General features: G+C 42.5%; 1 long non-coding RNA gene across 1 annotated transcript; it reads left to right on the top strand.

The window, feature by feature from the left end:
* The first annotated feature begins 2328 nt into the window (after positions 1-2328).
* On the top strand, positions 2329-6625 carry LOC127014955 (uncharacterized). The gene is made up of 3 exons (XR_007766254.1): positions 2329-2424; positions 3974-4073; positions 6445-6625. It is a non-coding gene; the product is annotated as an uncharacterized LOC127014955 (long non-coding RNA).
* The last annotated feature ends 11520 nt before the right edge of the window (positions 6626-18145 follow it).

Raw genomic sequence — 18145 nt, 5'->3', positions numbered from 1 at the left:
GCGGTCTCCGCTGAGGGGAACAACCGCCCTGAGCGACGGTTACGGCCGCGCAACGGTCCGCCCCCTCGCCCTGCCCCTTCCCGCCCGCCAACCGCGCCTATTGGCCACGACGCGCCGTTTGAATCGTGGGTGGCCGCACGCTATTGGCTGCCGCGCGATGGCGCGGTCCTCCCGCCCGAGGCCCGCCGCCTGCCCGCCCCGGTGAGGGGACGAGCGGGGCGGTTCGACACCCCCCCCCCCCCTCACGGCGACGGGGAAGCTGCGAACGGGTGCGAGTGCGGAGGGGAGGAGAAGCTCGGGGAGGAAGAGCGGGGATGAGAGGCCGCAGTCGCCATCGCGGCGGTCCCCTCAGGCCCCCTCACCTCCTGCGCCACGCAGGCCCCGCCGCCGGGCGGTAAACAAAACCGGGGCTTTGGTATACGGAGCACTCGTGGTCTCGCCGCCTCAAACGCCGCCTGAGGCGGCGTTTGAGGCGGCGAGACCACGAGTGCTCCTACGCTGACCTGAACAAGTGCCCGTGCTCCCGGCAGCCATGCACCCAACGAGAAGGAAAAGTGGTAAAAACACTCTTCTCTCCGAGAGAAACATAAAAAAGGGCAAAAAAGCAGCGGTGCGTGGTTAACCACTGTCCTTTTGAGGCACCTTTTCCAGAAAGGCCATTCAAGTTCCTGGCAGGTTTTGAAATCAGGAAGTCTAAGCAATATTTCAGCCGGCAGAAGAAAAATAGGTTGTGAAAAAGTTAACGAGTCTTCATGCGCAGTGAGTTTTAATGTAACATAAGTTGTTTCAAGTGTTTGGATCTTAAAAAGGATTAAAAGTCCTTTAAGCACGAAATGCGAACATGTTTGTGTTTGTACAATCTTTATGGACCTCCCAAACCGTCTAAATTCGGACACAGGCTGACAAGTCGTATTCTGGCCTAATAAAGCTTCCCAGATCAAGGAAAATTCCCGAAAGACAAGACCACCGTTTTACAATACAGAAGACTGGCAATACCACACAGACACAGCAAAAATCTCGGATTAAAAAAACCCAATAACATCACCACAAAACAAAGAAACACTTCAAAACCACAACCAAAAATGAACAGACATAAATAGGGCCTATGGTAACCCTGGGCTTAACTTGTCTGAGATTTACTGTTACTAATTTGCTCACAAATTTGTGAGTTAATTTTATGGGTTTTTTTAAGTTTCTAGCTATAATGTTTTAATTAAGAGTATGGCAAGCTTTTTACCTAAGTGAATGCAGGAAATGGGCCTTCATATATGAATTATTTTTAAAAATATATTTTACTATTTATTCTGCCTAGTTTGGCCTTGAACTTTTTAATTTTCCCAAGCAATTTTTTTTTAAATTTTTATTTTGTATCCCCCCCTTTTTTTATACCAAATAAGTCAGGTTTTATTTTCTTATGCATTCATTATATTTTTCACTACAAGATGCAGTAAGAGGTGTCTAAATGAGATTAAAAGTTAGTCAAACCAGAGTCATGTTTAAGCATAGATTTAAATAAGTGCAGTCAGAATAAATTTGTTCTTCAGTTGTGTTAAGGCAATCAACTTTTATCTGAAAGATATTTGATAACTTACTATGCAAAAGAATGCAACTGAAGCTTCATTTCCAGCCTCAGATAATGAATGTTTTTGGTTCCAGCTAAGACTTTTGCTTTATTACTATTGCACAGTTTACAATTATAATGTTAAGAACTGTTTTCGGTAGCTGTCTTAATTACAGCAACTAATGCTTGGAACGAGCCTGCTTCATTCTGCTGGCAACAGAGGCCTACAATTAATATGCTTAAATATGAAGGTTTTCAGCTGTAATCTCATTTAGAGAATAAACATGCCTTCAGAGTAATGGTTTGGTTTTGGGATTGTTTATTGAACCTGGATTAGAAAGCTGTTGGGCCATTAACAACTGTTCATTGCAATTCTGCCAGTGAACCTGTTGATAATTGGTATACATTTGAGAGATTATTTCGGAAATGTTTATGGGACCATCACAGGTCAACTATTAAATGGGACAAATGTGAAATCCAGTCAGACCATCCCCATCAAAATGATATTACCTATGTACTGCTGCAAGTTAGGTTTTCAGTGTCTGTATAAAGGACTCAGAAGCAGAGAAATTTGCCAATCTACACATAAAACATCTCAATCCCACAATGTAAAACTGAGAAAAGAATTCTCCAGCCTTTCATTTTAAAGATAACTATTAAGCACTACAATACCACATCTACCTGAGAACACTACAACAGCTGTGTCCCCATAAGATGTTGATCCTTCTAAATTCAACCTTCAGTTCTGCTTTTGATTTCAGTAAGAAGTGTAAGAGGGCTCTGGTGCTGGAGCTGGTCCCACCAAGGCTGCCTGCCACCTTTCCTTCTCTGATTCCTGTCTCTGAAATACTCTTCAGCTGGAGGTAGGTGGAGGGGCAGGGGTTTGGGAAGAAGCCATTCAAAAAGCACTGGGCAGTGGGTGTTAACTGTGATGAGGCTCAGGAGAATGGTGGAAAACAATACTTGGTAACCAAAAATGGGATTATTTTACTCTGCTCCAGCAAGGGCCCTGAAAAATTGCTTCAGGTGTAAGTGATGATTCTCAAGTCTCTTCAGGACACTCACTTAGCAGTAAGAAGTGCTTGAGTTTAAGAGAAAATATAAAATAGTTGGCTATGTAGAAATTATGAAATATGAATAATATCTGTACTCTGTAAAATCTGAGTGTTGTCAAAGTGGAATTTAAGATTTTCTGCAGGACTGAAGTCTCAATTAACTAATTAACAGCTAGGAAGGCGTCTATACGCTATGCTTACTTGCATGATGTTACATACTTAAGTAGTCCCAGGAAGTTCAGTTGTACTGACTGGCCTTGGGAGAACAGGTTGGCTTTACAGAGAACCTCTCTCCAAACAATGAACCCTTCTAAGACTGGAGGCACTGAATTTAGTATCCCAAGACAATAAGTTATCTTTAATAAAAGATATTTTTAAAAATACTGGGATATTAACTAGAGCTAATATCCCAAGACTTACAGTTCAGAATTGGTGACCATTCGAGTCCCCTGAATTGTTATTAACCAGGTTATTGCTGCCTGTGATTTTATGAATTACTGGTATTACTGTGCTATTTAAGCTAATACATCTGGAGACTCATAACTGTATGCTTTCTTAATGCCATATGAAAACTCAGGTCTCACAGTAGGGCCCTCAGATAAGTCAAGTCTATGGAACTAAATTCAGGTTATGTCCAACCTGGTCTTCTTTTAATTAATGATCTGTAAACACTTCCTGAAACATTAAATTTTACTGTAAATCCTTTGACCTTTATTTTTCATTGTTACATCGTAATGTTTGCATATTCAATGTCTATCTTGCATTTTTTCCCTTCCTATTTTTCATTTTACATGAAAATGCTTGTGGCTGACAAGTAAAATAAATCCCATCTCAGAAGTGTTCTCATTCCAATAGAGTTTAAAGACCAAAAAATTAACTAAACTTTCATTGACCAGGCAAATAAAGTTCTTACATTCATTTTTACTGTTTCTGTCCATCTGTTTCTCTCTTTTAATGTAATAAGATGCAGATTTTGATTTTTAAAAATATAAATGTTAAAAAAAAGAGAGAATTCTGATATCAGTACCTGTCTTTCACAGAATTAAACCCACTTCAAATTCACCAAGCCACTTAAGCAGCACTAAAGGAAAAGTATACAAATGTTTCCAATATTCAGGAAATACGACCTTAACACGCTGCAGCAATAAGAGCTGACCATGAACTCCTCTAAATTTGTTTAGCTCTGAAACACTTACAACATTTCTGGTCAAAGTTGATCTTTTTCAGTCCCACAGCTAGATCTAACAGCCTAGCTGTCTGGGGAACTCCCATGTATCTGTACCATACCTAGTCATCTCTGTGCTTAAGACCAGCATTATTGTTACTTTGAGGTTATTTTACCATTATTTTTTTACAGGTGCTGTAAAAAGGTTGCGAAAACAAGTCCTCCTATAAAGTCGCCAACCCAAGAAGGCTGAGAAATGTTATGATAAATGGCTTTAGCAGAGGCTTCGGAGGTGGGTGGGGTAATCAGCTTCTATTTCCTCTCCTGATTAGCCATTTGCTTCTGTGGAAGAAAACACCCATAAGACTCATAGTAAGGTGGGGTTTTTTATAGTCTGTTAAAAAACCCCATGTATTTATATATATGTGTACTATATATATGCACTATATATGCATCTACTATATATATATACACACACACTATATGCTTTCTCTTCCTCCTCTCTAGTATTATATATGATCAAAGCATCCTAGCCTGTCTAGTGAACAGACCTCTACTGTTTGCACGAGAAGAAGAAATCTCCTAGCTGGCAGCTGTCTTCACGACACACGCAGCCAAGCAGTTACCTGCTGTAGCTCAGTAGATGGTGATGAACACATGCGTTGTCTGTTTTAGATCACAAAGCATAACCTGGGAGAAAAGACGGACTGAATTCTGCACATTGACAAAAACCATCTCCTCTCTGCTTCTCAAACTGCCGTTGAAAAACTAAGGACAATCCACTTCTTAAAGCTGTTGTAAAGATTAAAGAATGTGAGTGTACTCAGGCACTTTGGGGATTGTTTTGATCAGTATATGTAATTTCATTCATATTTTTTCAGTGATAGAATGGCTCTTGAAAAAGGAGGAGGAGGTTTGGGATTAACCTCTGAATTTTATTGAACTAAATCAATAGAGGTTTTGTTTGTACAGACCTCAGTAAGGCAGGGATTCCAGCCTTGACCATAGAGGTTGTTTCTCATTATATATTAATTTATGATACATCGAATTGGAACTTAAAACTCCCTATAAAGGAACAGCCTGCTAACAAACAGCACGGCTCTGGGTAAATTAAGTTGAGCACTTGCATTCTGGGAATTTTTGCAAAAATGTTTATCTTTAGAAACAGCTTTAAAAAAATGCCCAAGGCTATCAACTGTGCTGGGCTCAGCAATAAGGAGAGGGATACAGATACATGCAAACTGACTTCAGTTCTCTAAACAGGAGAAAGAGAAAAAAACACATTGAAACTTTGATCTCCACAGTAGTGCAACAAGCTTCCTTTCTGTATTGTATGTGAATTTATAAATAAGACTCATTATTGACTAAGGGAAGTTGATGCAATTCTCCAAGCAATGGGTCTTGAGATAAGAGTTTTGGCTACTGTATCTTCTGCTGGGCCGCTTACCTTCCCATTTTTGCAGCATGACTGTTAAATTACTCCAGCAGTAAGCCTTGAAACAGTTGATTTTCTGAAGGCTTATGGAAAACACAGACTATAGTATTTCCAAGTATTTGTAAGATGTCAGAGGTATGTGCATTAAAGAACTGTAAATGTTTAAACAGAAAGCGGTTTTAATTCTAGAGAAAGATAGAAAACTTTATTACTTTAAAATACAAAGAAAAGCCATTCTCGCTTCCCAGGCACCCCCTGAGTCACAAGCAGTTTCACAGAAGGCTTCTGGCTTTTGAACCAGTATCCTCTAGTCTTCAGAAAGAGGTTGCAGAGCAGAGAGTGACTTCAGCTGACACTGCAGCCATCTGGGATCTCCGCAGGATGGGAGGGACAGAACATACCTTCCCCTGGTTCCTGTGTGACAACCTGCCCTGGGTGAAGGGAGAAACTTGGCCTCAATCCCCACGTGTAGCACGTTAACAACGTTATGTCCCTCAACCATGAAGGCACTCCGGTACCTAGGAAAAAAACCAAACAAAACCCTTGGCAAATGCAAAACAGATAGAACCCAAAGGCTTTGAAGTGACGATCTAAACAAGTACCCATGTGTACATGTGTGTATATATATATAATAGACATACATATATACGGATACGTATAAAGAGTGAACAAAGATGTTAGCTCTCCAGCCTTATTTTTGCAACCAATTCATGATTTTTATGCCTGCGGCTGGCAGTATGCACAACTCCCTGCAGTCGCTGAAACTCATATTTAAGAGGCTTTGTAATACAAGCTGAAGAGGGCCACACGCTGCTGGTCCGGAGCGCACAAGCGGCAGAGCTGCTGGTGTGCAGCCAGGCAGGGATCAGCAGCGAGGCTGCAGACTGGGCCAGGCCAGCGGCGTTCGAGGCACTGCATCAAGGTGGAATATTGCACCTAAGGCCAGTTTTCAAAATTGTATTAAAAATTCACTGTCATGTTTTTAATTGAATTAAAAAAAGGGAAAGCACTGTTCTTCTGGGGGGAATATTTAAGGAAAGTAATTTGGGTAAATTTGGACAAATATTTGTGACAAATATTTCTAACACTGGGATATATAGAAGAGATGATAAATTTCTTACCAGACTACAGACACCAAAGAAATGATTTTATTTAACATGGCACTCATATTCAGTCTGTTATATGTGGTGTTACTGCTATCATCTCGTCTCTCATCTTCTTATTCTAGAGAAAAAGAAAAAAAAATCTAATTACTGAAACATGCAGGCCCAAACCAGAAGTGATAAATGAAGAAATCAGCTTGATGCATCTCGCAAAAGATGAGCTCACATACCTTGGCTTTAGGAGCTGGTATTGCTGCATATCTACTCTCAATTAAATTGACTTCTTCTCTGATTAAACCTGTTCAACTAGTCCTGTTTATTTTGTTTTTTAAATACAGTAATTTAAATGTTAATTAACTCTGAACTTCAACAGCTGTATTTCTACTAACATGTTAAAATATATACATGTACTTAATTTTTCCACTCTGTTCTATGAAGATGGAGGGTTTAAACAGATGCTGGCAAGAAACAAACAAAAAATTGGAAGATTCATTCAGATGTGGCACTCTTTCTTTAGAAAAGATTTCTAAAACCCAAACTAGCAAGTTATGCATTTTCAAAAGTATTAATAGTAAGTATTAGAGCAGGGCTTCAGTGTGATCCTTCCTAGGCATTGTTCATTGCTCAACTTTTAAAATTCTTGTTACAAAAAATATTCACATAAAGTTAGTTTCGTTAGAAGCAATTTCAGTAAATGAATTGGAACCCTTCAGGGCAGAATTTGCATATGCAAGCCTACACCTCCCTCAGTTCCACAAATCTCTCTTACTTTCCTTCCCTACATGTTAAAGTCTATCTACCTATACTCCGGCCATCACTTTATACGTGGACCATTTATAACAGAACAACAAATTCATCTCCAAATTCTTGGTTAAGCAGTGAGCAGCTAACAGCTGGAACAGAAGAGCTGAAAGACAACATTAAGGGGAAAAGTTTCCGTGAGCCAGTACCTGGAGACAGATAAGTAGCAAAGATAGTTGCGTACTTCAGAGTCTTCTCTTTGTCTCTGTCTCTCTCCTCCATTTCACTCCAGTTCTCCCATTTGGCAGGCAGGACGAGCTGAGCCCAAAACATGAGTTACGGGAAGCAGAGGCTAATGGCAGACTTCTCATTTAATTAAAGGAGAAAGGATAATTAGGATGGTTTCTAGCCTAAACTATACTAAAAACCAAATTCATAATTAATTCTGGCACTAGGCAGACTGCCAGTTTTCAGACACTTCTTCTATGCTAAATTCTAATTGCGGAATCATCCCTGGTGTTATTGCAATAGTCATCTGTTCCCGCCATGGTTACCTCTGTAATTTTCAAGTTTCAGATAGCAGTCGCAGGCATTCCCAAGCAATAAACGGGTCAGTGTGCTGAAACAAGTGACTCAGATATTTAAAAAAAAAAGAAAAGAAAAAAAAAAGAAGTATTTCTGTTATGACCAGTTCCCACACAATGTTTATTTGTTCAGTGCACAAAAGGAAACTACACTTTGTTCTCAAAGAAAGCTAGTGTTGCCGCAGACATCGGTACATTGGCTGAGAGTCCCGGTAGGGCAATTCGGGTGGCTCACAAATATTTTTCCCAGCCTGTGCAGAGCTGACCAGTCCCAGAGAGCTTTGACGAGGTTTTTAAGGCCAGAATTAGACCGCTGTGCCCACAACGCATCTGGCATTTTCATGGGCAGTAGGTGGCAGGATTCTGGTTGAAGATTCATCGTTGTGAAATACAAAAAACCAGAGAGGCAGGTACCTGATATTGAACGGCATGAAATTGCTTCCCCCCTGCCAGGTAGGACGGTCTGACTGCCGGAGCAAGCCGTTACTTCGCTGGCCAGAAATGCGCTTCAGCGACAACCTGACCTGAAAGCACGCTCACGTGCACAAAAACAAAGGCGCTTCCTGCTCCTACGTGCTTTGCGTTTATGCCAACAGGCAACATGACTCACTCTATTTACTTTTAAAGCGTGCTTTCCCTTCAAAATGACTCCGGCTGACCTGCTCTGGATGGATCCCTCCTGCTACGACGGCCAGAGCCGCAGTGGTGCCCAAGCCCATGTGCTGGAAGACCCACAGATCTTAGCAGGGCATAAAACCGGGCTGCGCTGGACTTATTTTCCCTTTTTCTCACTTTATTTCTCTAAGATGAAGCTGCTGTTGTGTGGCTCGGAGGTTATTCCTGTAAAGCATTGGCGTTACTCATCTTACAGACACACACTCCTGATGAAAGCACACGGCACATGGCAGGAGGACCTCGCAGTGCAAAGGCGATTGGGGAACCGAGTCTGAAAAACACACCGCAATCTAAAAAACACCCGATTCGCTTTCTTACTTCTCTGTTCCTTTCCTCTCTGCTATATATATAAAAACATTACTCGGAGCACGTTTCCCCCAGTGACGACCTTTGCCAACATTGTGCTGGCCTTTTGGTGAAGCTGTGGTGGCGCGGGGCAGCCAGCTGCAAAGCCATTTCCTGGACTAGCTGAGTTCAGGCTCCGTGGAGGTGCAGCAACAGCCCCGTGTTCGCCTGCCATTTCGGCACTGAGACACCGTGTGAGCTTTCACCTGAGAGAGGGAGGGAAAAAAAAAACCCAGATGGAGTCACGGAGCAGCTACTGATGGCCAAAAAAGCCGGGGCTGCTTTTGCAGGCTGAAGCAGATAGGCTCTAGGCAAGGCTAAACAGAAATCAGGAGATCATCACTGCGTCCTCAAGCCTTGCTTCAAAGCTGGGGTTTTAAAGCATTTTTAAGTTTGAAGGAGAGATTTTTTTTTTCTGTGCAAGCAGAAGAGCATAAACCAACATCAGCTGACATGAAAATATATTTTTCAATAGTCTCGGTGGCTCACATAGGCTTGGAGTAGGGTGGGCTGGCAAAAACATTCCTATTCAAGGTATCCAGAAACACCTTACAACATTCAGGCCACTAAAGCCAGTTTGCAGACAGCCATTGAACCAGCCTCGCTCACAGTTCCACCTTCCCCCTGCAGCCCTCACTTTAAAAAGGTCTAATTCATAAATGCACAAAATCTGGGGAGGCTTCTCGTATCGCTTCAAAAGAAAACCTCAGGGAAAGGCCTTGCTCTAAATGCTTTCTTACCTACTTATTTACATTTCAGTGAAGAAACTGTATAGGTCACCCAAACCATAAACTTTGCCAATGACGCTGCTGCTCTAGTGTTCACTTGAAACCGAGTTTTGCTTTCAAGTTCAAAATGAGATGATTTTCTCTTCCTGCACACAGCTGCCAATCGCTTCTTGAGCCTCCTCAAGCGTGGCACATTTCCTTCGCTGGGAGAGGGGAATTTCCGCTTTTCAAAGCACCAAGACCCTTCCCGCACCCCAGTCTATCCCCTGGTTAGTGTATACAGCCTCTTAGAAGACAAAAAAAAAAGCGAAATCCTGACTTGTTTGGCCCCTTTGTATTTATTCGGTTGCTTTGTTTGTTAACTGCATGTGTCTAAACCTTGCTTTCCTCGCCAGAGCGGGCACAAGGAGTTAACATTAGCACTTAACTGCAAAAGGGAGCCCAGCTTCTGGTTTGCTTCCCTCCTCACTCCCCAGTTCTCAATAAATCAGCACCAGTGATTTCCACTGACTTTTCTTTGCAAAATGAGAGCCCTGCTAGTCTTTAGAGACTTATGCCTACTTATCCTATTTCTTTTACCTTATTTTTATTAGCACGGTAGAGCTGGCACATGCGCCATGCTGTTCTGTTTCAGCTTTGCAATACTACTTTTCATGTGTGTGCAAACAGGCAAGGTATCACAGCTCCCGAAGAGCCAGGGAGGAACTGAAGTCATACACTAGAGAAAAGTCGTCTTTAACTCGGTAGTTAACAAATGATGCTAAGCAAATCAGAGATTACAGGCTTATAAACATGTAAGAAACTGTGTTTATAAATACGTAAGAAATTTATAAGTGCAAATTTATATGATTATATAGGCTATATATTGCACATAACCCACAATGTATTATTAATATAGAATTAATAACCATATAATTATGCACAATTATATAATTTATAATTATGGCACTTGTAATATAAAAACTCATTTATTATATATATGTAACATAAACACTTCAGAAATTTTATAATAAAAATTTTACTTGGTAAAGCCAGCTATGAGCTTTCTCTGAAATTCTGGAAAGTATTTTTTACTTGAAATCTACACAATGCAGTTAAAATGTAGTTTATAGCTTCAGCACATCAAACATATAGAAATTTTGCCTATAAGCAAGCGTTTCCAGAAGCAACGTGTCTGGGCCTTATTGTTTTGCTCCTCAGACAGGAAAGGTGTTGTACCACGGGCATCCTCAGCAGCTGCTCTAGCGAGGGTGATTCTGAGATACGGTCTTCAGCAGTCCTGCTTGTCACAATAATTTCTCCTAAGCTGCTGCAAATTACCCAATTTGAGAACGTGCCACAGTGCAAGTATAAAAAAAACAGAAAAAGAAAAAAAGAAAAAAAAGAAAGAAAAAAAGAAAAAGACAGAAAAAGAATGAAGAAAAAAGAAAAAAAGAAAGAAAAAGAAGAAAGAAGAAAAAAGAAAAAAGAAAAAAGAAAAGAAAGAATAAAGGAAAAAAGAAAAAAGAAAAGAAAGAAAAAAGAAAGGAAAGAAGAAAGAAAGAAAGAAGCACTTCAAGCTTTTAATTTTTAAGCAGTTTTGTTTATTTCGTTACTTCTTCGCACATTTCTTCCCACCTCTCTTTATCCCATTGCAAAGTAGCCAAACTTGCCTAACATCTACACTAGTGGCAGAGGAGCAGAGCTGAGCTTTGATGTTGCGTTCTGGATCGGTGTAGCTTCATGTGGGGAGGCAAACAAACCCTCAGCCATTTCTGCTAACTAAATTTCATCCTCAGGGTGTAAGTGCGTGGCTGCACGGCGCAGCAGGGGACATCAGGAGGGAAGAAGCAGCGCTGTGCCGTTGCCAGAGCAGCATTACTGCAGTGACACCACAAACCTACAGACTTGTTTCCAACCTAAAGTATGGAGAGGCTTGGATTTGGGACCATCCATTTGGGGCCTGGAAGCCCCACAAGTTAGAAGAGATTTTTTTTTTTTAATGCAACCTGTTACCTCAGTAGAAATAGCTTTTAGAGATGTTCTCAAAGAAACCACTGACACCAAGACCATGGTGAGCTGCCTCTGGTCTTCACCTTATGGCCTCAGGGGTTGGTTTACTGCAGGATCATACAGATGCAGGAAAAAAAATGGGACAAGGCAGAGAGGAGAAACTCTAAAGTGAATTATACATCTTCTGCACAAAATACAGCTAGTTTATTGACAGCTGTAGTACCCTTACAGTCTAGTCTCTACAGTCTAATCTAGGATGTATTTGCTCTCTGGTATATATGATACAGAACAAAATAATTTAAAAATATTAGGGATAAAATTAACAAATACACAGATCATTAAGGAAGAATCTTTTTTTGGTAGTGAGAGTAAGACCTTCACCTAAATTGAAGGAAGCTGGAGTCCTTCCTATCATGCTACCAAGAAGCATGGGAGCGTTAACTGTATCCGACAGGACACCAAGGCTGTGGGCTACTCCACACTTCGCTGGTATTACTGTGATTTCACGTTCCTTTGGAGTACATATTTCAAGTGCTGTAGTTTATGTGTGATTATTACTGAGCTAGATACCAACAGCCCCCTCGCCTGTCTACTTTATGTGGTTACACTCAAGTCCTGCCTTGGTGACTGGCTCCCTGTGGGCATTAGCTACTACAGGCTGGGGGCTTATTTTAGGGATGAACAGCCCACACAGTGTTCACAGCGTGAAAGAAAAAGGCATACAGAAGTTATCCTAGCTTCTTCCCTTTCCTTCATTCAAAGTCACTCCTCTCAGCTGTCCCCTTACGTCCTTCTCTACTTAAGCCTTCCGACAGGCGATGGGTGATGCAGAGCACTTGCACATGTGGCCATCCCGTCTTCGTGAGCACATCACTGTGCTCCTTCCCAAAAGGACGTCGGGTAGTGAGCAATGACCACCAAGTCCCCTCCACAGTTTTCAGCCCAACCAAACCCGAGGACTCTGCAGGATCAGGTTGTTACGGGGCATTCGCTAGACCAAGGGAAGTGGTTTGCGAGTCCAAACTGATGGCTCTGAACTGGGGACTCACTGGGCACGGGGGAGGATGTTGGGATCCACCTGAGCGGGCATCTTCCCATTGCCACAGCCAGCTCTTCCTCTCCTATGCTTTCTGAGGCCCCTTTGAAAATCCTTCAGGGAGGCAGAAGAAAGAAGAACAACGGTTACGCCACAGTTTATTTGTCCCGGTATCTTGACACCACCAGGAATTGTTCTGACTTAAAAAAAAAGGCTTTGATTCACTAGCTTGATAAATTATTTTTATCTAGTGCTTACACAAAGTTTCCTCTAAATTGTGTCTATTGAAATTGTAGCAGCAAATTCAGTCTGTTACAGCTTCAGTGGCCATTCCAACTGTCCTGGTTTCGGCTAGGACAGAGTTAATTTTCTTCCTAGTAGCTGGTATAGTGCTGTGTTTTGGATTTAGTAGGAAAATAATGTTGGTAACACACTGATGTTTTTAGTTGTTGCTAAGTAGTGTTTATACTAAGTCAAGGATTTCTCAGCTTCTTGTGCCCAGCCAGCAAGAAGGCTGGAGGGGCACAAGAAGCTGGGAGGGGACACAGCCAGGACAGCTGACCCAAACTGGCCAAAGAGCTATTCCATACCATATGACATCATGCCCAGTATATAAACTGGGGGAGTTGGCTGGGAGGGGCGGATCGTGGCTCGGGAACTAACTGGGCATCGGTCAACGAGTGGTGAGCAATTGCATTGTGCACCACTTGCTTTGTATAGTTTAATTCTTTTAGTATTACTATTGTCATATTATTATTATCATTATCATTGTTTTTCATTCCTTTCTGTCCTATTAAACTGTCTTTATCTCAACTCACGAGGTTTTTTTTTTTCCTGATTCTCTCCCCCATCCCAGGGGTGGGGGGGGGGCAGTGAGCGAGCGGCTGCGTGGTGCTTAGCTGCCGGCTGGGGTTAAACCACGACACCAACTCTCCAGCCAAAGAGCTTTCATTACTAATGCTTGCAGGGAAATATCTGTCACTGGATAAAACCACACAATTCAGTGACTGCAGAATTTGCCACTTATCTGAACCAGAATTAGATGACTGCATGATGTGCTTTTTGAACCTGCATCTACCGCCCTCTCAACACATGTGTATCTTTTTTCTCTTCTTTGAGGAAGCCATCTGAAAGCCATCTCAAGTGCAACTTGAGACAGACAGACAGACACACAGGGGGATGATACTTGGTAAACCTATTTTTCCACATTCTACCTGAAAATTAGGATTTATTTGTTGTGCACATCTACCAAGCTGATGACTACAGCGCTGGTATGAGTTGAGAAAGCTTGCGCTGTGCCAGTGTTACTAATATATTATTACCTAAAGGGTATGTCTCAGCCACACAGTTTGCTCTTTTAAAACGTGTATCTGGGGACGAGAGATGGGCTCCAAGTGGTTTTGTGTCCAACCCTGACGCTCCGCAATAGCCTTCAGGTCACATGAAGCAGCGGGTTGGCAGAGGGGTGTGCAAGTGAGCTCCCTTCGTTCTTGGGCTCACTCCCCTCATTTAAAAAACAGCTGAAACAGCATTTCACACATGTATGCACGCAGCCAACCTGTAAACGTCAGGGCTGTGGGAAGGATTTTTGCACCATTAGCAGCCCTCTCTGACAGAATACCACACAGCACTGAGAGAGTTCAAGGTAAACTGTGCTTTTCTCAGCAAAAGGCTAAGCAGCATGCCTCCACAGCAACCTCACATACAAAACCAGAGAGGATAACACACTCAGAGCACAAGGGACCATTTACTGGTACCTCTGGTGCACGTTAGAGCATGCACAGTGAACATGTGGTTTCTGGTTTGAGGTGCTGCAATTACACCAGGGGAAAGCAAAGCAATCATTGTAGTCTCTGACCTCTCACACTAGGTGTGTATTAAACACATCGTAGTTAGCATGCCAATTATCTGCAAGAAAAATGGCCTGTAAGGCCTCCATCTCTGTCTTTTCCTAGTTGTTGGGGGCAGGGAAAGTACTTTCCATCAACTTGCTAGACTTTGTCTGTATCTCACAGTATTCTTTTTTTTTTTTCTCTTTTCAATGGAAGTGCGAGCCACTGCTTCGCAGACGTAGGACTCTGAACAAAAGGCTTACGTTTCTTCCTTCTCCTCTGTGTTTTCCTTGGAGTCCTTGGCAGATCACCGAAGGTTCATCGGCTGAGAACGGCAGCGCTATGCTACAAAGCAGCTTGACCCGGCGGCCGCCCAGGCGTAGCCCAGGGTACCCTCCCCACACCGGGCTCCCGGCGCACCCCTGAGCTCAATTCCAAAGCCAGGAGCCTGCGAGTGCCCCCTTCTAATCAAAACAGGGTTGCGAGACAGTGAGCTGAGGAGAGCGAGCGAGCGAGCGAGAGAGAGAGAGAGAGTGCAAGTGCATTTGGGGGCCAGGGGTTGTGCTATCTTCCCCGGCACGCAGCTGTGACCTTGTCCTGGCCTGCTTTAAATGTCGTTCTTGCGCTTATGCCCTGCTTACCCACGTAAAACCGGGTCTGATTTACTAGGTGTTGGCCTTAAACAGGCCGTGCAACAGAAATCTTGAGGCTGAGGCACTTTTCATCCCTGCTCTTTCTCGCTCCCCACCCTTGTTCATGGGAGATAACTTACAGTGTAAAACCTTGATCTGACGCTTCTTTCATGGTCTCTTCCTTCTCCATTTTGTGACCTGTACCTGATGCTGCATAGAGGCCTCCAAGAGCAAAGACTGCATTTGCTGTGGCACAGCACTGGTGTGTTATTAACCGTATTACGCTTCTGCAACGTGATTTTAATAAACTGAAATGCAAAAATATTTCTCTACCATTTAGCAAGAGTAATTTCAAGCTGTGGTGATACAAGGTCTCAATTTTTATCTGTGATTTCAGCATCATGAGGTTTAGCCTATTTGCACATAGGCTAATTCACGTACGAAGACACTGAGCAGCACAGAAAAGATTGATTTTGTGCTTACTGGATTCACCGTCAGCTTCCAGATAATGCAGAAAGCTGGGAAGGCTGCTTTGGCTGGTAAATCAGAGCAACTAATTGGATACACTCTTTCATCAGGGAACAGCATCCAGTTCCGAGCATCGCGCTTTGAACAAGCAGATGAATTTTAATCTGGAGAGAGTTCATAAAACCACCAACCTCAGGGACCCCGAGGGAGCGGATCTCATCAGAAGCTGCAAGTGACGCACAAATCAAAAACTACAGTATAAATGCACAAGAATACGCTTTTTATGAAAGCCCAGGAGACTCCAAGGGCCCTAACAGAGTAAGTTGTTGTGAACCCGATGCAAAAACCCCTGCCACCATTAATGCCCCAGCAACCAATCCCGAGACTGCTCTGACCTACATTGCTCTTACCGTCCGTGCTCCAGCTTCAATTAGGCTCCGCAGAAGCGAACAGGCAGCCCTCAGCTCTCGCAGCAGCAACAGCCAACGCAGCATCATTAGCAGGTCTGGCAGCCCACAGAGAAAATTATGCACATTATGAAGCAGTGACAGCGATGACAGGCTCAGAAGGCAGTCCCATAATCAAGTGAACATGTAGATAACAATAATAGCATACAGCAACTCAGAGGAAGATAACAAGCAGGTTATTGAAATATGCTTCGAGGAGTAGAAAGATCAACTCAGATAGGAGGGAATCAAACTGGCATTTCTTTTGATTCAAGTTCAACCTCAGCTATAATCTATACATTCAGGGTTAGGTCTAATTCAGACTACCCACAGACACCCACACACACACATACCACACCGCTTCATGTATGGAATTGAGCTAGATCACTTCAGACCTCAGCTTCACTAGAAATATTTTAAAATGTGAAATTATATAAAGTTCTGAAAATGTTCAAAAGTTAATTTTTCTGTAGACCATTTTTGTGTTGCTAGGCAAAAGATGTAGGAATTGTTCTGATTGAACGTTAGACCCAAGGGGCAGAATGATAATTTAAATCTTGATTATTGAAATATATACTTCATAAGATATTTTAAAAGTATTGACAGTCTTCATAAAATGAAAAGTTTTAACATACTGGAAGTTATATATGAAAAGCCAGTTGCATCCCTTTAACGTTACAGCTGTGCTCACCAGCTGCACTTGGTAGCAAGTTGTGTATGTTTTCATTTGGGGGTGAGATACAGCATTTTATGCTAAATCCTGAAGCCCGTCAGTCTTCGTTGTATCCTGTTTACCGTGGATACTTCTAGACAAACATGCAGCAAAACAGCATCAGCTCTTGCAGTACCTGCCTTAGAAAAAAGGAACAGAAAACAGCAGTGTCCCTGTAGACTTTCTGGGTGCAGGTATGCCTATAGTCCTCTGTAGATAGGTGGTCATTTACTGCTTCTTTCCAAGTCCCACCTCTCCCAAAATAAGCAGCACACATTTCGATGTCATATATTTGGATTCCTACAATTCCGACAACCAGGGCAGGACCTTCCCAGCAACAGGGCTTTTTCCCCTCCTAAGTATTGTGCAATTTAATAAATAAAATAAAAATTTTAAAATCTCCTCTTCTCCCACCTACCCTCCTTTTTGTTTTTTTCTAACTAGAAGCTCTATTTTTTGCTTTTTCACCTCTGGCTTGAGTTCAGTAAGTTGGATAAAATTCAGATCTTCCCCTATCTAGAAGCAGTAGGTGGATTGCGGGACACCGGACACCTAACAGATGCACAGCTAACCTGCGTATGGGCACATCCAGGACTCTCACACCCATTTCTGCACCTAGGCTGCTGGGCTGCATGAAATCAGACCGTCTTCCACAGGACCCGGATTAACAAAAAGGACTTTACTACTCAAAGCAGAAGAGATGGTGAATATGAAAACAACGATTCAGGTTCAGTGAGCTTTCACATAAAACACCGGTTTCCGTTTCCAGGTGGAGCCAGACACAATGCAGAGTCAAGCCCTTCAGAAGTAAATTAATTTGTTGGGGTTCGTGAAGCTGCACCAAGCAGACGGCCACGCTCGGGACATGGTGCGAAGGTTTGCAGCGGCGTTTCCAACTTCATTCAGCTCTCGCTCGCTCTCAGGACAAGCTGGTGGCATCTGAAAGGTGGGGAGGAAACAACCAGGGGTTTTGTTCAGTTTTTTGTTTGTTTTTTTTTGGTGCTATGGCAGATGAAAGCCTTTGGCAGTGCACATAACTCGCTGTCCCAGCAGCGTGGTTTCTGTGCTTCAGATCGTTTCCTGTGCGCTGCCGCAGCCCGTTAATTTCTCTGCGTTAGTGCTGAAGTGCTCGCCATGCAGAGAGGATTTTTGTCAAAAACAAATGAAGTTTCAGTAAGCTGTCAGGAATCAAACGCCAAGATGGTACGGCAAGAATTATTTTAAAATAATATATTGGATCATTTAGGTCAAGATTAAGCTCCTTTATGCCTCTTGTTACTCTGTTCCAAAACAGATCCCGTTCTAATATTCCCAAAGTGTAATATACTGTGTCAGAGCATCAGTCCAATTGAGTTGCCTCAATAAAAACCTCAGACACCACTTAGGATCAAATTCTGCTCTGTTAAAATAGTCCAAGTTGTGCTAGGTTTGTGCTGTTGCAGCTCTGAGACATAACACGGCCCTTCAGACAACAGTTTCATTTATATAGCACCAAGACCGTGCACAATAGTTTTCGCAAAGCTTCATCAGCTCTTTACTGTATAATTTCTCTATTGTTTCTGTAGAGAATAAGTTACACCTATGAACGGCTCTTGCAACTCCGCAGATAAAAGGTAAACAGTGTTTTTGTGATGC

Source organism: Gymnogyps californianus, chromosome 3 (genome assembly GCF_018139145.2).
Source record: "Gymnogyps californianus isolate 813 chromosome 3, ASM1813914v2, whole genome shotgun sequence".
Taxonomy (NCBI): Eukaryota; Metazoa; Chordata; class Aves; order Accipitriformes; family Cathartidae; genus Gymnogyps; species Gymnogyps californianus.
This window is presented reverse-complemented; position numbering and strand designations above follow the sequence as displayed.